This window comes from Taudactylus pleione, unplaced genomic scaffold (genome assembly GCF_031769625.1).
Source record: "Taudactylus pleione unplaced genomic scaffold, aTauple2 ptg000887l, whole genome shotgun sequence".
Lineage (NCBI taxonomy): Eukaryota > Metazoa > Chordata > Amphibia > Anura > Myobatrachidae > Taudactylus > Taudactylus pleione.
Genome location: NW_028285288.1, coordinates 1,721,625 through 1,735,598, shown reverse-complemented (window position 1 = coordinate 1,735,598; position 13,974 = coordinate 1,721,625). Strand labels below are relative to the sequence as shown.

General features: G+C 45.4%; 1 protein-coding gene across 2 annotated transcripts in view; it reads right to left on the bottom strand.

The window, feature by feature from the left end:
• Positions 1-13,974, bottom strand: part of PRR5L (proline rich 5 like) — a 66,487-nt gene that overhangs the window by 40,581 nt on the left and 11,932 nt on the right. The window lies entirely within an intron of this gene.

Below are 13,974 nucleotides of genomic sequence, written 5' to 3'. Positions count from 1 at the left end.
CTATCCGGGTCTCGTGCCTGCGGACGACGGAGCCGGCTCCGTCGTGCGCATGCGCATTGGCCCACCACCGACCCGGTTGTGAGCGCACAGCGCTTGCGACAGGGTCTGAATCAGGCCCTCAGAACCATATAGTAAGTTTGTTGCAAACTTGGTAACAAAGCAGGATAGGGTAAAGGCTTCAGTTTTGGTCAGAAATGAATCATTGGCGCCTGAGGATATAAATTTCTGGCTATCCAGGTTTTGTGATGTGCAATCACATATGGTGAAGGCCGCTCACACAATGGGGGTGTGGGGCTTTAGAAGTATTGATCAAATTGCGCCACTCAGATGCCGGGTTTGTGCATGTCCCCTCGGCTGCCTACATAGGGAGAGATAGGGTTCAGTGTTTTTACCTTGGGCAGCCGAGGATGTGTTTTAAATGCGGGGACTTTAGGCATCCCAGTGGTGATTGTACAGTGTTCGCTATGTGGCAAAATAGGCCATGTCTCAAAGGATTGCCATGTGGTTAAATGCAATTTATGTGGGGAAGAAGGGCACCCTTATAGCAGGTGTCCGAGACCATGCCACAATGCAGAATCTAGACAGCCTCGTCAGGAAAGAGGGGAGAGAAAGGGTATGGAAAATAGGGAAGATACAGTGGTAGAAGTGGTAATAGAAGGGCAGAGTAAGAGAGTGGAGGAGGTGAGAAGGGAGGAGGTGAGAAGGGTAGAGGTGGGGGAAGAACCTTTTCAAAAAGTTAAAGGTGGCGAGGAAGAAAAAGCGGGAAGGGGAAGATACGACCTTAGTATTATCAAATAACTTCAATGTCTTTATGTCTGATGAAGATGGTGAAGTAGTAAGAGAGGGAGGTGAGTTGTTTTGGTATCTGGGGTTAGTAGAAGGAAAGTGAAGAGGGTGACAAAACGAGGTGAAGTGAAGTATGGTGATAGAGAGAAGGGTAGAAAGAGAAAAGGACCAGAACAAGAGGTGGAGGTATCACCAGGAGAAGATCAAAATGACTTGATATGGGACCCAGTAGGAACGAGTTGATGGAGAATGTTTCAAAAATTGATGGGGTGATGGAGGCGGATGTTATAGAGGAAACACAGGGATTAGAGATGGAGGAGGAGGTGACTGATTCCTCTTTAGGATCAGTAGTGGACGCTAGTCAGGTGGCGGGTGGTGTGGTTGTAGAGGTAAATCTTTTGTCAAATTCCCCCAGTTATAGGGCCTTCCGATCAATGGGGTGGAGGAGGGGTTACGTAGGAGGTGCCCTTGACTTCAGGTGTGGAGATTGCTGGCCCATCGGAGGCCGGTATGCAGGGTTACGTTTTCTTGGTTGTGTTTTTTTATGGTTAGATGTTTCACGTGGAGAAGTAAAAGTAAGCAAGGTCATGTTTCTTTTATAATCTATAAATATGGATCTCCTTCCTATACGATGCGCCACGATTAATGTGGCTTCCGTAGTTTCTGAATGTGCCCGTATGATGGCCTTTGATTTTTTTCAACACAGTTGAAAGCAGCCTCTTCTTAGAGAGAGGATGGAAACATTTCTGAGGGGGTCTCCTGGTCTGATTCCTCAGGATACATCTCTTGACTCTTTGGCTTGTGATATAACTGCAGAGGAAATTAGGAAAGCGATAGTGGGTCTGAACCCCAAGAAATCACCAGGACCAGACCAGATGGTCTGACATATGAGTTTTCTAAGACCTTTTCAGACCTCCTAATTCACCGCCTAGTGGAAGTATTTAATGAGAGCCTGGATGAGGGAATGCTCCCTCCTTCCATGAGGTTATCTGCACTTATTTTGCTATCCAAAGGGAAAGACCCATCTCGTATTGAGAATTAGCGCCCCATAGCCCTTCTTAATACAGACAGAAAGATTTTGGCGAAAGTACTCTTTAATAGGCTCAGGACTGAGAAGTGGGGAAAGTACCTACTGGCATTGGATCAGTCTAAAGCTGGCCAAACACTAGACCAACTTGCATCCAACCAGCCAACTATTTGATTGGTTGGAATGAAAATCTGGTAACGGATGGGAGTAACTGATGATCAGCAATTTGCTCCTAAATGCCAGAAAACAGATGAAAATGGTCGTTCGGACAAGTTTTTAAATGTCTAGATCAAACAATTTGCTCAAACAACAATTTCAGTCCATTTTCCAGTATTTGGGAGCAAATTGTTGATTGTCATTTGCTTTCATACCTTACCGGATTTTCATTCCAGCCAATCAACTAGTTGGCTGGTTGGACAGATAATCTTTAGATGTGTGGCCAGCTTAAGGCTTTTGACCGGGTAAACCACAAGTACATTTGGGCTTTACTGGAATGGTATGGTCTTCCAGGGCGGGTAGTTAATTGGTTACAGACTATATCGACTGTCTAAAAGCTTCCCACTTGTGAATGGTTGGGTCCTGCCTTTGAGGTATGCTCTGGGGTTTGTCAGGGTTGTCCCGTGAGCCCTCTTTTATATGTTTTTGTGATCGATCCCTTTTCAGAAGGGTAGAGAGTGGAACTGTAGGTGGGGTGCAGCTGAGCTCGGACTGTCCCTTGAGGGTAGTAGCCTATGCAGATGATGTCACAGTGGTTCTGTCTTCTCAGGCAGAGGCCTGTGACATGGGGCATCTTATCTGTGAATTTTCTGAAGCCTCGTGCTCCAGGGTAAATTGGGAAAAGTGTGAAGTTTTTTGTATGGGGTAGGAAGGTGATGAATTTTCCCTTCTGGACAGCTTCCCCCAGGTCAGCAATCAGATTAAAATCCTAGGCATCAAATTTGATCATGGTGATTATGCGTCTCTAAACTGTGTTAAAAGGCTGGAAGATGCTACCAAGAATGTAGAGTGTTGTAAAAGATGGAAGTTATCTTTTAGGGAAAAAGGTTGACCTATGCAAAACTTATCTGGTCCCTATTTTTTTGTATGTCAGTTCCGTGTGCTTTCTGCCTCAATCTATGTGGGCTAGATTGAACTCCTTATTCTTTCTGCTGTTGTGGGGGAATAGGACCAACATAGTTAAGAGAAGTATTACCTACAAACCGAGGAAAGATGAGGGTTTAGATATGGTAAACCCTGTGATCTTTTTTGTGACAGCTTTTATAAAATTTAACGTTGGGAGTATGTTTTTGGATACTCCCCCTCGGTGGGTAGAGGGATTCAGACCATGGATAGATGGTGGCCAAGTGAAAAGTTTTCAGATTCAACGTGGTTACCTCCCGATCTATGTCATCCAGAGCTTGAAGGTGATAAGGCGATATGGTGTGGAAGTGAGTGAAGTCAAAAACTGTTCCAGGAGGGAGTTGGGGAACAGAATTTTGCAGACTCACTTTCATGTCCCGCTGTCATTGAGGGACTGCCCGGGTAATGCCGCTTCGGACGGGTTAGCTCTGTTAAATTCACAGAGGATACCGCCAAAGTTTAAAGATATTGCCTGGCTCTCTTCATGGAAAGCTTTATGTTGGAGGGAACCTCAAGTGGAGGAGTGCCAGTGAACGTGGTTGTCCACGGGAGGAATGTTCAGGGGTGGAGGAGACGATGGACCACTTCCTGCTTGAGTGCCCCTTTAATGTAAAAGTTTATGAGGAGGTATCAAGGGCCATTCCGTGCCTTTCGGGTCTTAGTTACCCTGAGTGGGCTTATGGGGTAGTCAGAAGGTATGGTGGATTTGATTTAATTTGACCACAATTTTTTTAGTTAGTTTAGCGGATAGGTACCACACGTGAGTTGCACGGTGTCATGGCTCCATACGGAGAAAAGTCCTCCAAGAGGTGGCAGGTAATGGTGGTGGGTAGAGTTAAGTTTGTTCGATAGTTGGTGATTTAGAACCGAACGATGTGTGTTATAAATCCTTGCTTCGTTTTTATTTATAGGGGTTAGATGATATATGGTTAAGTTAGGTGATATTTGTTTGGAGGGGCATAATATGTGGTAATATTATGTGTACCTAAGTTTTTGTTGTTATTATGTATATTATATTATATTTAAATTATATATATATATATATATATATATATATATAATATTTATGCTATTAATGTATTTTATGTTGCAAGTTTTAAAATACATGAAGTATTATCATATATCTATAGCCTGCATGTATATATCATATATCTATAGGCTGCGTGTATACATCATATCTATAGCCTGCATGTACACATCATATATCTATAGCCTGCGTGCATACATCATATATCTATACCTGCGTGCACTCATCATATATCTATAGCCTGCGTGTATACATCCTACATATATAGCCTGCGTGCATAAATCATATATCTATAGCCTGCATGCATACATCATATATCTATAGCCTGCGTGTATAAATCATATATCTATAGCCTGCGTGCATACATCATATCTATAGCCTGTGTGTATACATCATATACCTATAACCTGCATGCATATATCATATATCTATAGCCTGCGAGCAGCTTTGCAATTGCGATCCTTGCTGGATCAGACCCATAGTGTGAGTGTGAAGATTGTTTGCATAGACAGATCTGTGTGTGTTATGTGTTGTCTTAGAGAAGTTAAAATGTGACTTCTAGTTTTCACTTTCCTAAACCCAGGGTTACTGTTTAAGACTCTGTTCTTCCTAGTCTGGAGTTGGGCTGGGTGTGTGTTGTCAGGGCTGTATTTACTGCATTAGACGTCTAGACAGCTGCCTAGAACAGCTCTTTACATGGGCAGCATTAAATGGTTTTTAGAATTTTTTTCTACTTATCTCTTATTGTTTTTCCTTCCTTTCCTATTATTCCTTAGTGCGGCATACTGTATAGCGGCAATAAGGGATGATTTTTTTTTTTGGACCTATTTATTAGAGAATTCATACCGGGACAGCAGCTCTTATAGACTGTGCTGTCAAAGATAATGTAAAGACAGCGTGCAATAATGTAATAAATAAACAATAGTTTGTTTTGTTTTTTCATTTTGAATTGTATCAAATAAAACAATCAATAAGCTTATCTGTATAACTTTGTCTTTTCAGCTCTCCCTTATTGGTATAATAAGGATTCCAAAACAAAGTGTAATACTTGATGCAAACCAGGTAAAAAAAACATGCGGAAATGTATCGCAAACGTTGAGAAATGAGCGCTCATCAATCACGGCGCTCCTTCTTAGAAAAGTGTGAGATGGTGACTTTTCTCTATACGATACAAGGATATGCCAATAATAAAAGGTGTATATAGTGTACTAGCAGATGTAGCCGGTTTCACCCAGGTAGACCTTAGATATTTACTTTTTTCATTTCCATATCACCTCTACAGTAACACATTAATCCTTCACCTCTTTAATAATGCATTCCCTCCCTCACTGCTATAGTCATAAGACATCACCCTCCCTCACCTGTGTACTAACACATTCCACTCCCTTACCTCGGTAGTAACACCTTTTCCCTCCATCGTTCATGTTGTAACACATTTGACATTTCCCTCTCTCACCTCTGTAGAAATGCAATCCCTCCCTCACACCCATAGTAACACATTACCCTCACTTACACCTGTAGTAACTTATTCCCCTCCCTCACCTCTGGAGTAACATATTCCCCTCCCTCACCCTTCTATAACACATCACCCCCACTCACCCCTGTAGTAATACATCCCCATCATTCACCTCTGCAGTAACACATTAACCCCACTCACCCCTGAACACATTCCCTTCCTTAACCTCTATAGTAATGCATAACTACTATAGTAAGAAATTATCATCCCTCAGCTGTGTGCTAACACATTCCACTCCCTCACCTCTGTTGTAATACCTTTCTCTCCCTCGCTCATGTTGTAACACATTCAACATTCCCGTCCCTCACCTGTGTAGAAATACAATCCCTCCCTCACACCTGTAGTAATACATTACCCTCACTTACACCTGTAGTAATTTATTCCCCTCCCTCACCTCTGTAGTAACACCTTACCCCTGCTCACCCCTGTAGTAACAAATTCCCCTCCCTCATCTTTGTAGTAACACATTATCCCCACTCACCCCTGTAGTAACACATTCCCTTCCTTCACCTCTATAGAAATGCATGCCTGCTAAAGTAAGAAATTATCATTCCTCAGCTGTGTACTAACACATTACATTCCCTCACCTCGGTATTAACACCTTTCCCTCCCTCGCTCGTGTTGTAACACATTCAACATTTCCCTCCCTCACCTGTGTAGAAATACAATCCCTCCCTCACATATGTAGTAACACATTACCATCACTCACACCTGTAGTAAGTTAGTCCCCTCCCTCACCTCTGGAGTAACACATCCCCCTCCCTGACACCTGTAGTAACACATTCCCCTCCCTTGCTAGTGTTGTAACAAACTCCCTTCCTCCACCCTGTAGTAACACATTTGACATTCCCCTCCCTCACTTGTGTTATAACACATTTTCCTCTCTCACCTCTGTAGTAACACATTCCCTTCCCTCACTAGTCAAATATGTGAGCCACACCAACTGCTAGTGATGTTTGGCAGCACCTGGGGTGACAGTTGGTGTTTAAATATGAACTGTGCTACAGCCACGATGAGACAGTCAGCACATTGCACAGGGGGAGGAAACATTTTAACCCTTTTCACCCCCTTAGGAGTCGAATTTAGAAAAAAATCTCTTCTTAGTAGGCACCTACGTCATTGGAAGGAATACACTCCCTGATTTTCATGTTTCTAGGTCCAAGGGTTTGGGCTGGACATTAATGAGTCAGTCAGTCAGGACATTTGAGTATATATATATATATATATATATATATATATTATGTTTAACCTTCGGTACTAGGTGGGATGTGACATGTCCCAGCTAGATTTATACACCTATAACAATTGAAAAAATATTGTGCGCAGGTTGCTGTTTCGCATAGTTGGAGTTGCGATGCTGCCAGTTTGCGTAGTGATGGCAGTTTAGCGCGGCGAGCACACATGCATTAAGTGCTTGTGGTCATCTCATACTCCACCTGGTTTGGCACACAATATTTTAGATTTTATTACTTTTATTATACATATTTTGTTACTTTTACTGTTTTATGGCCCTCATTCAGAGCCGTACGCTCTGAGCAGAGCGCACGCTCTGAATGAGGGCCGGCCTCCATGAAAATGGAGCATCCTCCTGGACGCTCGTATAGCTGTGGGTCACCACCCACAGGCTATACGAGCGTGCAGTTTGATGGCCGCGATGGTCAAGACCATCGCGACCATCGAAACTGCGAGCCGGAGCCTGCGGTTGAGGTTTTCAACCGCAAGCTCCGGAGTGACTTTGGCTCTATCAGAGCCAAAATCACTCCCACTGACATCACTAGTGATGTCAGTGGGCCGGCTTCTGACGGGAGGCGTTCCCGTGGGAACGCCCCCGTCAGGGAGGCACGCCCCCGGCACGCCTACCAAAGGGGGCGTGCTGTCAATCAACATCGACAGCACGCCCCCTTTGATCAGACACAACGAGCGAAGGACTTTCCTTCGCTCGTCGCGTCTGGCGCATGCGCACGACGGAGCTCCCTCCGTCGTGCGCATGCTCAGTCCAGAACATCGACCCACTTGCGAGCGGACAGCCGCTCGCGAGTGGGTCTGAATCAGGCCCTATGTTTGGTTTGGCTCATAGACTTTGAAATGTCTTCTCAACTTCGGGATGAAGACATATATGCAGCAATTTTTCAAACGTATATGTTTAGTTCATAAAAAATAGATTTACTTTTGTTTTCTTGTTTTAAAAGATTAAATAGTTTATTCTATTTTTTTTAATTTTAATAGCTTAAGGGACAAGAATTGATGTTATGACAGTCAGAATTACTGTCATACTACATGAGTATACTTATGGTGATGTATATACCCCATGTATATATGGGGTATGAGATATCCCACATCGTTCGCCACATTGATTTTTTTTCCACCTGGTTTATGGAAGGATAAACCAATATTTATTTACATAAAACACTAAGGGCTCTATTTACTACAATCCGCATTTGTAATGCAGATTGTAGTGTGATATTATCTACTGAATTCGCATTGTGAGTTCAGGCAATATCACAGGGATTTACTACAAATCCCTTGCAGGGACAGAGCTTGTGATAAAGCTCTGACCCTGCGAATCCCCTCCGCACACTAGTCACGGTATTTTCACAAAAAATACCATGACAAAGTGCCCGCGCATGCGCCGTCCGGCCGCCGCCTCTACCTCCCCAGTGTTAAGCCCCGCCCCTGTTGTTAAGCCCCGCCCCCGCAATTGCGCCCCCACCGCGGCCCCCCTCCCTTAATAGCACTTACCTGCAGTCATCGGTGCTCCGGTGATGTCCTCCATGCCTCCGGTCAGCTGATATCCCATACTGCACTGGGACCCGATCACCTGATGACCTGGCCGCAGTGCACCATGGGAGACAAGCTGACCGGAGGGAGAACATCACCGGAGCACCAACCACCGGTCCCTGGAGTCAGGTGAGTAAATTTTTTTTTTTTACTTTTGTTTATAGCAGAGATCAGCTTGTGGTCTGTTTAGACCACACAGCTGATTACTGGGACCGACTCCCGGCTCTGCTCTCCCCGTTAGAGCAGGGCAGAAGTTCGGTAACCGTGGGAGACCCTGGATAACGCCACCTCCAGGTGGCGTTATTATCACAGGGCTTTCCCCGGTATTTTTTTACAATTTATTTTTAGTAACTTTGGGAAATGCAATCTGATTACTAAAAATAAGTGATACTTAGGGGTTGGAGTAGAATTTTATGAATTTTACTCCAATTGCCCTGTAATAACTATAGGTGATACTAAAATAATGTGAAAAGGGTGTGAAAACACCCTTTTTCACTTTATTTTAGTAAAAATAATGTTAATAAATAGAGCCCTCTATGTATTGCACGTACATTAATGAATAGCTAAATCAGCTTATCTAAAAATCTTTTGCCATGAATCCATGAGAAAACTACTATAAAAGTGCCCAAAAGTGTGTCCAAAGATTTCTAAAATTTTCTAAAATTAATCAACGCATTTCGCCTAGGAAATAACCTTAATCAGGGGGCATCAACGTGTTAATGCAAATCAGATGTCAGGAGGCACTCTTGATGTGCAAAAGAAGGAAGGAACTTTATAATCTTGCAGAAGTAACACTTCAAGACCAAATGAGCCACTTTATTTATAGAAGCTTATTTGCCCACTTCCCAATGAGTGAAACGAAAGCATTCACACTAGATATAGTTAACTAAACAGCAGTACTCCTGTCGCTGGAAATATCCGTCTCTCCAAGATACTAGTCACTCTTGCATAGTGCTGTGCCTGCTTGTGTAGAACAAATACCGGGTTGGTGCGACAAAATAATTGTGACCATAGGGAAGGGTAATTATAGGTGATCATTAATTAAACAATGAAACTAAATTCTCAAATAGATGATACTTCCCTATAACCAACACAATGTTATCAGTAGGTGCACAGAGCAGCTCTGTGTCATCTATTCATTGTATTTCACAGTCATTGAGACCACAAATACCAGAAATATTATACGGAACAAACGTTCAACAAAGGAGTTTCAGAAAATAGGAACCTTGATGTAATGATGCCTCACACTGACAGCGGCAAGCTGGTGATCCTTTAAACATCTGCTAATTGTAATCAGTCATTAATGTCACTAACACTTGTGTAGTTTGTGTAAAATGTCACATCTGAATCATTTTGTATCCTATTTTAGGACACTCAGAGTAGCCAGTATAGAGGTCGAAAGGGAGAGTGACTATCCTGGAGCCAAGGAGTGTCAGCTCTTGTGTTAAACCTGTGAATCAGATAAACATGTGACTTAATAACATCTAGGGGTATATTTACTAAAGTGCAGGTTTTTAGAAGTGGAGATGTTGCCCATTCACATTCTAGCTATTATCTCCTAGAAGGTGCTAGATAAAGGATAAGTAGAATCTGATACTTCTAAATACCTGCACTTTAGTAAATATAGCCACTAGACAGGGTTTCAATAATTAGTTTGTGAGGATCCCTTTAACCCCATTTAACTCATAGAGCTCACAGACATGAGAAAGATTGAAGGGCCTATTCATGATGTTAATTATAGGGGTTTGAACGGACCCTGATAATTAATATTCTGACTCGTCGCGGTTACCAAAGCAATTCATCATTGCTCCAGCGCGGCAACAACTGATGCGGAATCGGCTGTCCCCGAGAGCCGCTTCACTGCTCCTTTTCTCAGGAGTGCACAAGCTTGACCTACAGCTCAGCATGCGCACAAGAGCCCCGACACCGGGAAGGGTCGGGTTGCGATGCCGGAACAAGAGCATTCGCCATCTGAAGATGGCGAAGGCTCCCACAGTCAAGCTCCGAAAATATTATATTTTCGGAACTTGGTAAATTCTGTCCCCATACTAGTGTATGGGGATAGCGGACCATTCCGCAAGAGGAAGGTGAGTAGGAGATATCTGTGATACTAGTGTATGGGGATAGCGGGCCATTCCGGGAGAGGAAGGTAAGCAGGAGATATCTGTGATACTAGTGTATGGGGACAGGGGGCCATTCCGGGAGAGAAAGGTAAGTAGGAGATAGCTGTGATACTAGTGTATGGGGACAGCGGACCATTTCGGGAGAGGAAGGTAAGTAAGAGATATCTGTGATACTAGTGTATGGGGACAGCGGGCCATTCCGGGAGAGGAAGGTAAGTAGGAGATATCTGTGATACTAGTGTATGGGGATAGTGGCCATCCCGGGAGAGAAAGGTGAGCAGGAGATATCTGTGATACTAGTGTATGGGGACAGCGGGCCATTCCGGGAGAGGAAGGTAAGTAGGAGATATCTGTGATACTAGTGTATGGGGACAGCGGCCATCCCGGGAGAGAAAGGTAAGCAGGAGATATCTGTGATACTAGTGTATGGGGACAGCGGACCATTCCGGGAGAGAAAGGTAAGCAGGAGATATCTGTGATATTAGTGTATGGGGACAGCGGGCCATTCCAGGAGAGGAAGGTAAGTAGGAGATATCTGTGATACTAGTGTATGGGGACAGCGGGCCATTCCAGGAGAGGAAGGTAAGTAGGAGATATCTGTGATACTAGTGTATGAGGACAGCGGCCATTCCGGGAGAGAAAGGTAAGCAGGAGATATGTGTGATACTAGTGTATGAGGACAGCGGCCATTCCGGGAGAGGAAGGTAAGCAGGAGATATCTGTGATACTAGTGTATGGGGACAGCGGGCCATTCCGGGAGAGGAAGGTAAGCAGGAGATATCTGTGATACTAGTGTATGGGGACAGCGGGCCATTCCGCCAGAGGAAGGTAAGCAGGAGATATCTGTGATACTAGTGTATGGGGACAGCGGGCCATTCCGCCAGAGAAAGGTAAGCAGGAGATATCTGTGATACTAGTGTATGGGGACAGTGGGCCATTCCGCCAGAGAAAGGTAAGCAGGAGATATCTGTGATACTAGTGTATAGGTACCAGTCTGGTTGGGCACTTACACAGTACACATCGGCGATAAAAGGGGCTACACATCTTTCCTGACCCCAGTAAGCCGAGCATGTAATGAGCCTCGACCTGAAGCAACGTTCATGCATATATAGGACCTGATCATGGGTTATTTTCTATCTTCAGGAAAATGACAGCTGTGAACCGCTTTAGTCCCAAGTGGAACTAAATTGTTTGCAACAGACATCTGCGATTTACACGTAGCGAGAGATAAATACGTGACAAACTTAGGCCCAGATTTATCAACGACTGTTAATGCTTGTTACCACTCGTTACTCATCTTAAATTGTGCTCCAACCAATCAGCTCCTAACTGTCATTTTTTAAACACATGACAGGAGCTGGTTGGCTGGAGCACCAATAACAAGTGATAACAAGAACATCACTCGGTGATAAACCTGGGTTATTCTGTAGAGTCTGTGAAGAGTTTATCTAGATGAAAGTGGGGCTAAGTGCTTGAGATATGTCTCTTATATTGACATGAGTACTTTTCCTGCGCACGCTGTCAGATAAGATGTGCACACACGAGAAGTCACGAGTAGAGTTTTTACAGAATTTTAGCTGATTAGCTTTTATACGGTTAATAATTAACTGCTGAGCTGTAATCTGTAGATCTCCTTTGTTTTATTACAATAGAAACCGACTTGTGAAGTGAGAGGTTAGATATGAAACGATCGCACGAAAGAGGGTGATGAAATGAGAGAGAGAGAACACAGTCCGCAAACTACGCGGCTTTACCACAGCTATGCGAGCGGCCAGGAGGCCGTTCTAAAAATAAAAAAAACCCGGCCCTGATTCAGAGCGTCCGGCTCTGAATCAGGGCCTAAGTCATCAGGTCCGGGCATCATTACATTACTGTACGCCCGGCTCTCGTCCTTTTGTCTTTGGGCACTGGCTAAAGACCGAGGTGAGACCCTGGCGCTATGGGTTGTTGCAGCCGTATCCACGGCCTCGGCAGGAATGCACTGAGAGGTGACGGTCATGAATTTCCCCCTCCAGCCAGCATGGATGGTCCGTTTTCTGTAAGCCCACCCATAAGTGTGGATAGATATCGAGTTGTGTTTGGACAGTTTATTGGACCCTCTCTGTTGTCCATTTTATACACTTGTCCTTTTAACTTTTTTTATATTGCTTCAGAAACACCGGACACGCACCCGGGGATGGAGCCACACCCACTGTGATGTGGCTACGCCCCCTTTTGAGGCAGGCAGGTTCTGCTATACAAGTTTCATATAATGGGAAGGTTGGGTGTACAAACACTAATCTAGGGCATCTTCAGTCACAGGGCCTGATACAGGGAAGCAGGGCCGGATTAAAGGGGGGGCGACAGGGGCGATTGTCCCTGGGCCCCCACACCTGAAGGGCCCCCCAGCCATCATGGTTAAAGTGAACCGGAGGAGACAGAACCAGTTCTGCCTCCTCTGGACACATAACCCCGGTGCCGCACGGAGACACCAGGCGCCCGCTAAGATTGTTACAATCTCAGCGGGCGCCCAGCTCCCTCCCGCAGCGGCAGCCAGAGCCGGAGGCTAGAGCTCACTCATGAGCTCCGGCTTCTGGCTCAGGTAGTGAACTATGGGAGAGACGTCATGCGTCTCTCCCATAGTGCAGAGGAGCAGCGCCAGCCGAGCGGATCAGAAGGCAGCAGGTAAGTATGATTTTTTTTTTCTCTTTAGCGCAAGTGGCTTTTCCACTGCTGGGGGGGACATTACTCGGGGGGACATTACTACTGGGGGCATTACTCGGGGGGGACATTAATACTGGGGGCATTACACGGGGGGGCATTACTACTGGGGGCATTACTCGGTGGGGAGGCATTACTACAGGTGCCACTACCACAGGGGGCACAACTACAGGGGTATTACTACTGAGGGCATTACTATTGGGCACACACAGGGGGCACATCTACAGGGGTATTACTACTGGGGGTATTTATACAAGGGGCATTACTATTGGGAACACTACTACTGGGGGTATAACTACAGGGGGCATTGCATAGGGGGCACTGCATAAGGGGCAACACTCCTGGGAGCACTACTACTGGGTGCACTGCATAAAGGGCACGTAATAGGGGTCCCCACATGTTTGTTGCCCAGGGGCCCCCACAGACCTTAATCCGGCCCTGCAGGGAAGTATGCCAACCTGATGGCTTACATTTATCTCTGATGGTGTCAGATCTGCGAATGCGCATATGCCACACTCCGCATGTGCAGATCTCGTTCTACGAGACTGCACGCGGTCCACCCAAGCTGCAGCCGCCCTTATTTTCAGCACTCTGGGGACGAGCCCAGCACACCCAAAGATGCCAGGCTGCCCGCCAAGCTCTCCCCACACAGTGAAGAGATGTAGTGCGCATGCTCGGCATGAGAGTGACTTCCCCTAACTTCCTCCCCACCACGGGACACGGCGGCCCACGGGTGGGATGGCGGGACAGTCCCTGAATAGCGGGACTGTCCCGCCAGAACCGGCACCGCAGCAGCGATGGACCGTGGGGCAGCGACGGTGCTGCCCACAGAGCTCTGCGTCAGTGCATCAGCACCGCTCGCACGGGGCATTACTACTGGGGGCATTACTTCTACAGG